We start from the raw sequence: 7,369 nt of genomic DNA on the forward strand, positions 1-7,369 counted from the left end.
TCTGTCTGTCTGTCTGTCTGTCTGTCTGTCTGTCTGTCTGTCTGTCTATCTCAGCCTGGAAGAGCAGAGGCTGCTTAAGGGCCTGTCCCAGTATGATCAGCAGGGGAGATTTTACCTGTTCTGTTTCTAACCAGGGCCCTTCCTTGGGCAGTCTGATAAGCCCTCACTCTAGATGCCTTCCCATATCAATACTAAATTTAGTTAGGACACCCTATTGACTTAGTTCATTGCAGTTTAGAGCTCTCAGCTCAAGAGAGCCACCAACCTCAGCCTCCTCAGTAGCAAGGATTGTAGGTCTATATCACCATTATTTCCCCTTTAAAAAGTCACTCACTCATGTTCTGGTTTTGCCTTTCAACTCTAATAGAACTGTCTGAAGCAACTTGTTATAATCATTAATTTGAAAAGTTTAAATATCACCCATTCTGTTCCTGTATTTCAAGATTTCTTCTTTTTTTTCTTTGAAAAAGTTCATTTACGGAAAAAAAGAAATGACAGTAGACTTTTCTAAGAATCACAAGGAATGAAACATCAGATATTCCATTGTTAATTAGTTAATACTGTACTTGTAAAGCACTTAGAAGATGAAAAATACCACGTAATTAAGAATCACTACTCTTATCAGTACCAATAGACTTTAATCACTTTATAAGGTCATGTTTCATCTAATTTGGTAGATGAGAGTAGGAGACAGATTTGATTTCCTTTCACAAGCTGGATATTATTTTGGAAGAGAATAGGAAAGGAAATTATTTTCTATGGCTTTTCTTTCAATGCTCAGTTGCTTTTTGACTAATCAGTTTTTGGTAATTTACATAGGGCCTTGAGAGTATATTCACCAGTGTCAGAAAGTGAGGGCAATGGAGAGGGGCTACTGTTATTTTTTGTCAGAAGATAAATATATAACCTACTTTTTTTCTAGTCCTTTATTTCTTATTATTTACCAGATGTCTCCAACTAAATGTCCTGTTGACCCCTAAAAACTAAATAGGATTAAAGCTGAGCTCATTATTTTCCCTTCAAACTTATTCCTTATCAACTCCCCTGTTATTCTGGAGATACTGCAACCTTCATAATATCCTAGGCTTTAAATCTAACTGTTTTGGATAATGTAAAGATGTTGCCCTTTTTGCTGTAGTTCTAATTAGCTATTGAAAACTTGGTGGGTACAACTTCTGGAGGGCAAAGAAGCCCAGAAACATATATGGGGGGAGGAAGGTATTAGACATTTATATAGCACCTATGATGTGCCAGGCATTGTGTTAAATACTTCACAAATATACATGGACTGGGGGCAATTCTTATAAGCCGATGCCATCCCCTGGAAATGGACCAGTTCTGGCCAGTCCCCTGGTGTCCACAGAAAGATACAGACCAGTATGACTTCTACTTGCCTGGGAACACAGAAGAAAAGAAACTTGCCCCTTGGACCAGTGCCCAAGGTGCTGATCTAGAGGGAAGTAACATATTCATACAAGAACGAAGTTGGATAAACCACTGGACACTGAAGGACGTATAACAAATCCTATATTCCTTACTCTGCAACAACTTCTCAATAAGTTGGGAAGGGGTCATTAGAATCACCAGCACTGGAAAATTCTTGGTGTTTGTTGTCAACCTTTCTGCTCCATGAGGGGAATTACAGCTGATCTATTTGTGTGCCTATTCAGGGCATGGACAAGGCATAGTTGCAGAAAGATACTTTCTTCTCCATCATCTCCTATGCCTAGTCTACTATCTTTCTTAAGTAATCCAAAAGCATTTATTAAGTACTTACAATTTGTCAGGCACTGTACTTTGTAATACTTATTGGATTTGCCCCCCAATTTCATGATCACAGTCACAGATTAGTTCTGATAATATTTTAGCTTTCATCGACCTATTTGGGTAGTCAGCTTTATAGTTGTCAATTACATGGGAAAAAGTGCTTTATAGGTGTCTAGCAATAAATATTTACTGATTGAATGAGGAAACAAGTAAGAATAAAATGGGACTAAGAAGATACTACCTGAACAATGTAAACATCATTTGATATTGTTGTCTTATATCCAAGAAACACCAATGTAGTTAGAAATACTGCTCAATCAGCCCATGATTTACTAAGATTTGGTATTGAGATGAAAGTGTTAGTTGGTTTCTTTTATTGGAGAATGTTATCTTCCATAATTAAGGGCAAGGCAGTGCTTTCTAATTTTAATATTTTGTTTTGGGGCTCAAAATTTGAATTTATGATGCAGGAGTTGAAATATCAAAGAGGCAGCATTATATGGTGGAAAGAATGTTAGCTCTGGAGTAAGAAGATTCCAGTTCATATTTTTTTCCTTTTTTATTTTTTTTTAGTTGATTTATTTTGATTTATCAACAACCACTTCCATAAGCTTTTGAGTTTTAAATTTTTCTCCCCCTCCCTCCACATCTCCCTTCCCAAGACAGTACGTAATCTGATATAGACTATACGTATACATTCTTATTAGTCATATTTTCACATTAGTGATGTTGTAAGTAAGAATTAGAACCAATAGGAGGAACCACCAGAAAGAGGAGACAAAACACAACAGAAGAAAAAAATAGCAAATAGTATGCTTCCATCTGTGTTCCAACTCCATAGATCTTTTTTTGGATGTGGATAGCATTTTCCATCATGAGGCCTTTGGAGATGTCTTAGATCCTAGTATTGCTGAGAAGGGTGAAATCTATCAATATTAGTTATCACACAATGTGGCTGTTACTGTGTACAACGTTCTCCTTGTTCTGCTCACTTCACTCAGCATCAGACCATACAAGTCTTTCCAGGTTTTTCTGAAGTCTGCCTGTTCATCATTTCTTATACACAATAGTATTCCATTACATTCATATACCACAACTTGTTCAGCCATTCCCCAATTGATGGGCATCCTCTCAATTTCCAATTCTTGGCTACCACAAAAGAGCTGCTATAAATATTTTTGGACATGTGGGTCCTTTTCCTATTTGTATGATCTCTTTGGGATACAGCCCTAGAAGTGCTATTGCTGGGTCAAAGGGTATACACATTTTTATAGCCCTTTGGGCATAGTTCCAAATTGCTCTCAAAATGGTTGGATCATTTCACAACTCCATCAACAATGCATTAGTGTTCCAATTTTCCCACATCTTCTCCAACATTTATCATTTTTCTGTTTTGTCATGTTGTCCAATCTGATAGGTGTGATGTGGTACCTCAGTGTTGTTTAGATTTGCATTTCTCTAATCAATAGTGATTTAGAGCATTTTTTCATATAACTATAGATGGCTTTAATTTCTTCATCTGAGAACTACCTGTTTATATCCTTTGACCATTTATCAATTGGGGAATGACTTGTATTCTCATAAATTTGACTTAATTCTCTATATATTTTAGAGATGAGGCCCTTATCAGAGAGACTGGTTGTAAAGATTCTTTCCCAATTTTCTACTTTTCTTCTAATCTTGGTTGCATTGGCTTTGTTTGTGCCAGTTCATATTTTTGTTGTTGTTGAGTCATGTTCAATTAGTTGTGACCCCATTTGAGGTTTTCTTGGCAAAAATACTGAAGTGGGTTGCCATTTCCTTCTTTCAACTTATTTTACAACTCATTTCCTCTTCAACTCTAAGGCAGACAGAGTTAAGTGACTTGCCCAGCGTCACACAGCTAGGAAGTGTCTGAGTCCAGATTTGAACTCAGGAGGAGGAGTCTTCCTGACTCCAAGCCAGCACTGTCTACTGTGCCACCTGCCTGGTTCATATTTTAGCTCTACTATATACATGTGTGATATCGGGCAAGTAATGTCAACTTTCTGGGCCTTTGTGTTCCCATCTATCAAAGGAGGCAGTGGGCTCAGCTGATCTTTAAGGTCTCAAATCTAAAATCCTCTGATTGACTCCCATGTTTAGAATGCCCAAGTGCCTGTTATTTAGAAGGTACACAAGAGAATGGAATCCACTTTCATATGAAGAGTTATTTTGAGTTTTAGCCTCTATGCAAGTTTCTTTTAGGGTTTTATAAGGTCTGTATTACCATTTTATATTTAAGTTGGTAAATGTAGCACTCACATCATTATTTATTTTCTCTTAGGCATTTTGCCTACAATGAAGATAAATTACTACCAGATACATAGTGATGACATGATTATAGATTTGTGGGCCAAAGAGCCAGGCTTCAGCCACAGGCATTATCAACTGAAAGAGAAATAGTAGAATCATTGCTCAAGAGCAAGAAGGGCTCTTAAGAGGCCAGCCGGTCAAACTTTAGATACTGTAAAAATGAGGCCCAGAGAAATAAAGTTTCTACATAAAAATAAATAAATAAGCAATAAGGTATATAAGAAAAAAAAGACATCGGAAAAGTTATAAGCTGGGATTCAAACCTGTGCCCTCTAATTACAAATCCAGTGCTCCTTCCTCTGTACCTCACTATTGTCTAGCCTGCTGCATTCTTACTCAATTATTCTTTAAACACAACTTAATAATGCAACGTTAAAGAATACTAAATTTGAAATGTTATATATATTTAAAACAGACTGAAAAAAACCCCTAGGTAAAATTTGGCAGTTTTTTTTGGAAATATCTTTAAAACAGGATTTAACAAGCTTTCCTTCTTTTGACTTCAAAGACAAATCCTCTATAGCTATTTGCCACCTTTAGAGTTTTTGCAAGCTAATGTGGGTGGAAGGTGATGATAGAAACTCTCTAGCAGAAAGAAATTCAGAAGTTGGAGACTGAGGATTGGCCGGCCGTGACCAGGCTTAAAAACTGGCATGTATGCATACATAGGTGGCTGCAAAAATGAGACTTTTCCTGGTCTAGTTCAACCAAACCTTTGATCTCCAACCTCAGATTCTCCAACCTCCTTCTTCTCCATCTGATTGTTCTGCTTTTCACCCAGCTTTCTCTTTGTTTGCTTGTTTTGCTTCAAATCCATTTTTCTATACAGATGGTAATACTGTCTTCTAACCTTGGCTTCCATTCAAATATCATGACCTCTGATGGAAGATCTTTATCCCAGGCTACTGACCTATGATTATTGGTACCATAATCTTCTTCTTCTTCTTCATCATCTTCTTTTCTTCTTCTTCTTTTTCTTCTCCTTCTCCTTCTTCTTCTTTTTTTAATTTTAATTTTTTTATTTGACAAGATGTCAAGTTTATTCAATACAAATAGATTCAGAACTATCCACAACAACTCCAACCTGTGTGCCTAGGCATTTGCTCCTGCTGCCTTTCTATAGAATGTAAAGGGTCTTCTTATGATGATTTATTCCTCTAAATGTCATTCCTGGAAGTGGTGCTAGTTCTTGCAAATTCTTCCTCTTCAACAATTGTATCCAGAGATGAAGTGTTCAGCATGAAAGCTCTTTGCTTGATGGTCTCAGCTTCAACACTCCCAGTTATGTAAGCAGTGTATGTCTTACCTGAGAAGCCAGGGAAAATCCTAATTGCCCTTTTTTTTTCCTCAGACAAGTCATAGTAATTGAGGCCCTTCCACAGTTTGTGTCTTTGAAAGACTTTTAAAAATTCGGTCACCACAGTGACATAAGAAGTATCCATAGTCAGGATGAAAGGTTCCAAATTTGGATGTACGAAAGTCCTTTCCAAGGTTTCTGCCACATCCTGTAGCATTTCTACATCTGGTTTCTGCATCTTGTCCTCCAGCTGGGTGATTACGGCTGTTAGGAATCTGCTTTGGCTGGACATCATGGCTTCCCACTCCTCCTTTTCCTCCATGATTTGACATTCCTGTATAGCCTCCATCTCCTTCAGCCTCAGATGGAGCTCATTGAATTTCTTCTCTTTCTCCATGAGTTTCTCTTTTTCTGATTTCTCCTTCTTCCTGTTCAGATACCACCATATTTGCCGAATTTTTTTCTGAAATATTTTTCTCTTCATTTCTTTCTGGTTAGTGCATACCACAGCCCATGAAAGGGGTTTGTCTTTCTCTTTAAGTAGAAGGTCCTGAACTTTGTTCACATTTCTGTGCAAGATTTCCAGATGAGCCTGGATCTTCTTCCTGTACTGCAGAGCAGCCACTGCAATGGGCCAATGAATGTGGTACTCATGATCCTCTGATTTAGAGCAGGTCATACACAGTAGGATCCCGTTCCCATCACAGAACAGCTTCTGGTCCCCCCGGGTGTATCTGACACATGTCTTCACCTTTACGGTGCATGGCAATGTCAGCCTGAAGAATTCTCAACTGGGAGAATTCCCAGCATGTAGGGCAACATAAAGGTGGAGAGGTTTTTTCCTTGAGACAAGGTATACAAATAATATGTCCACATTCAGCTGTGATTTGGTTTATGACTTCATTCGAGCAGATAAAACAGAGATGACCTTCTTCCTGTTCAATTTCATCAGCCGTGACCCTTTGTGTCTTCTGAGAAGTGTTCTTTAACCTTGGGACTGCCTTTTTCTCTGCTTTCTCAGTAGGAATCTCTGAGTCTGCCTTAGTTGCCTCTTTATATATCCCTGGAACTCTGAAGCCCCTCCTTCCTTCAAGTTGTGAATTCCTGGTTATTGCCTGAGGCTTGTTCACACCTTAGTAATTGCTCCCCAGTAGAGTTGAAAACTAATTGATCAAGGACCTAGGAGGAAGAGTTCACACTTCTCACCTAGCCCTATCACCTCCCTTGTACTCAAAAAGTTTAAAATAGATTTTTCATTTCTTCTTTGAAAACTTTCTTATCAGGAAAACTGATGCTCCACATTTGCTGAGAGGGAATTGGGTTATGTATATGGAATGAAAAGGAATAGAGATTTTCCCTGATAGGCTCTTTAAAACATTTTCTGTATGAGGATTCTTTTGAAAGAATATTACTTATTGAAATCTTTTATTTTTGCATCACCTTCATTTGTAAATATATTTCATATTTTCTTCTTACTGGCAAGCCATTCTTGGTAACAAAGAGGGAGAAAGAAGAGAGGGAGGGAGGGAGGGAAAGAGAGAGAGAGAGAGAGAGAGAGAGAGAGAGAGAGAGAGAGAGAGATAGAGCATTTTCTTCTTATAACCCAGGCTGGAATGTCCCCATGTCCCCACTGGAACCTCTTCCCTTGCTCTCTCTTCAGGGGCAGCGTGGCGGCACAGTGGATAGAATAGTACAACTTGGGCTCAGTGAGTTTGAATCTTGCCTCAGACACTTATTAGCTGTGTGATCCATAGCAAATTGCTTAACCTTTCTGTGCTTGAGTTTCCTCATTTATAAAATGGGGTTAATAATAATACCTACCTTACAAGTTTTTGAGGATAAAAGAAGATAACATGTGTAAAGAGCTTTGTAAACCTTAGAGTTCCATATATGTTGCTATCACCACCACCACCACCACCACCACCTTCTTCTTCTTCTTCTTCTTCTTCTTCTTCTTCTTCTTCTTCTTCT

The 7,369-nt window shown here is 38.1% G+C and overlaps 1 pseudogene; it reads right to left on the reverse strand.

Moving 5' to 3' along the window:
* The window catches only part of LOC114053943, a 24,203-nt pseudogene extending 18,408 nt beyond the window's left edge, over positions 1-5,795 (reverse strand).
* Between the last annotated feature and the right edge of the window lie 1,574 nt (positions 5,796-7,369).

This window comes from Vombatus ursinus, unplaced genomic scaffold, assembly GCF_900497805.2.
Source record: "Vombatus ursinus unplaced genomic scaffold, bare-nosed wombat genome assembly UNPS02014812.1, whole genome shotgun sequence".
Classification (NCBI taxonomy): domain Eukaryota; kingdom Metazoa; phylum Chordata; class Mammalia; order Diprotodontia; family Vombatidae; genus Vombatus; species Vombatus ursinus.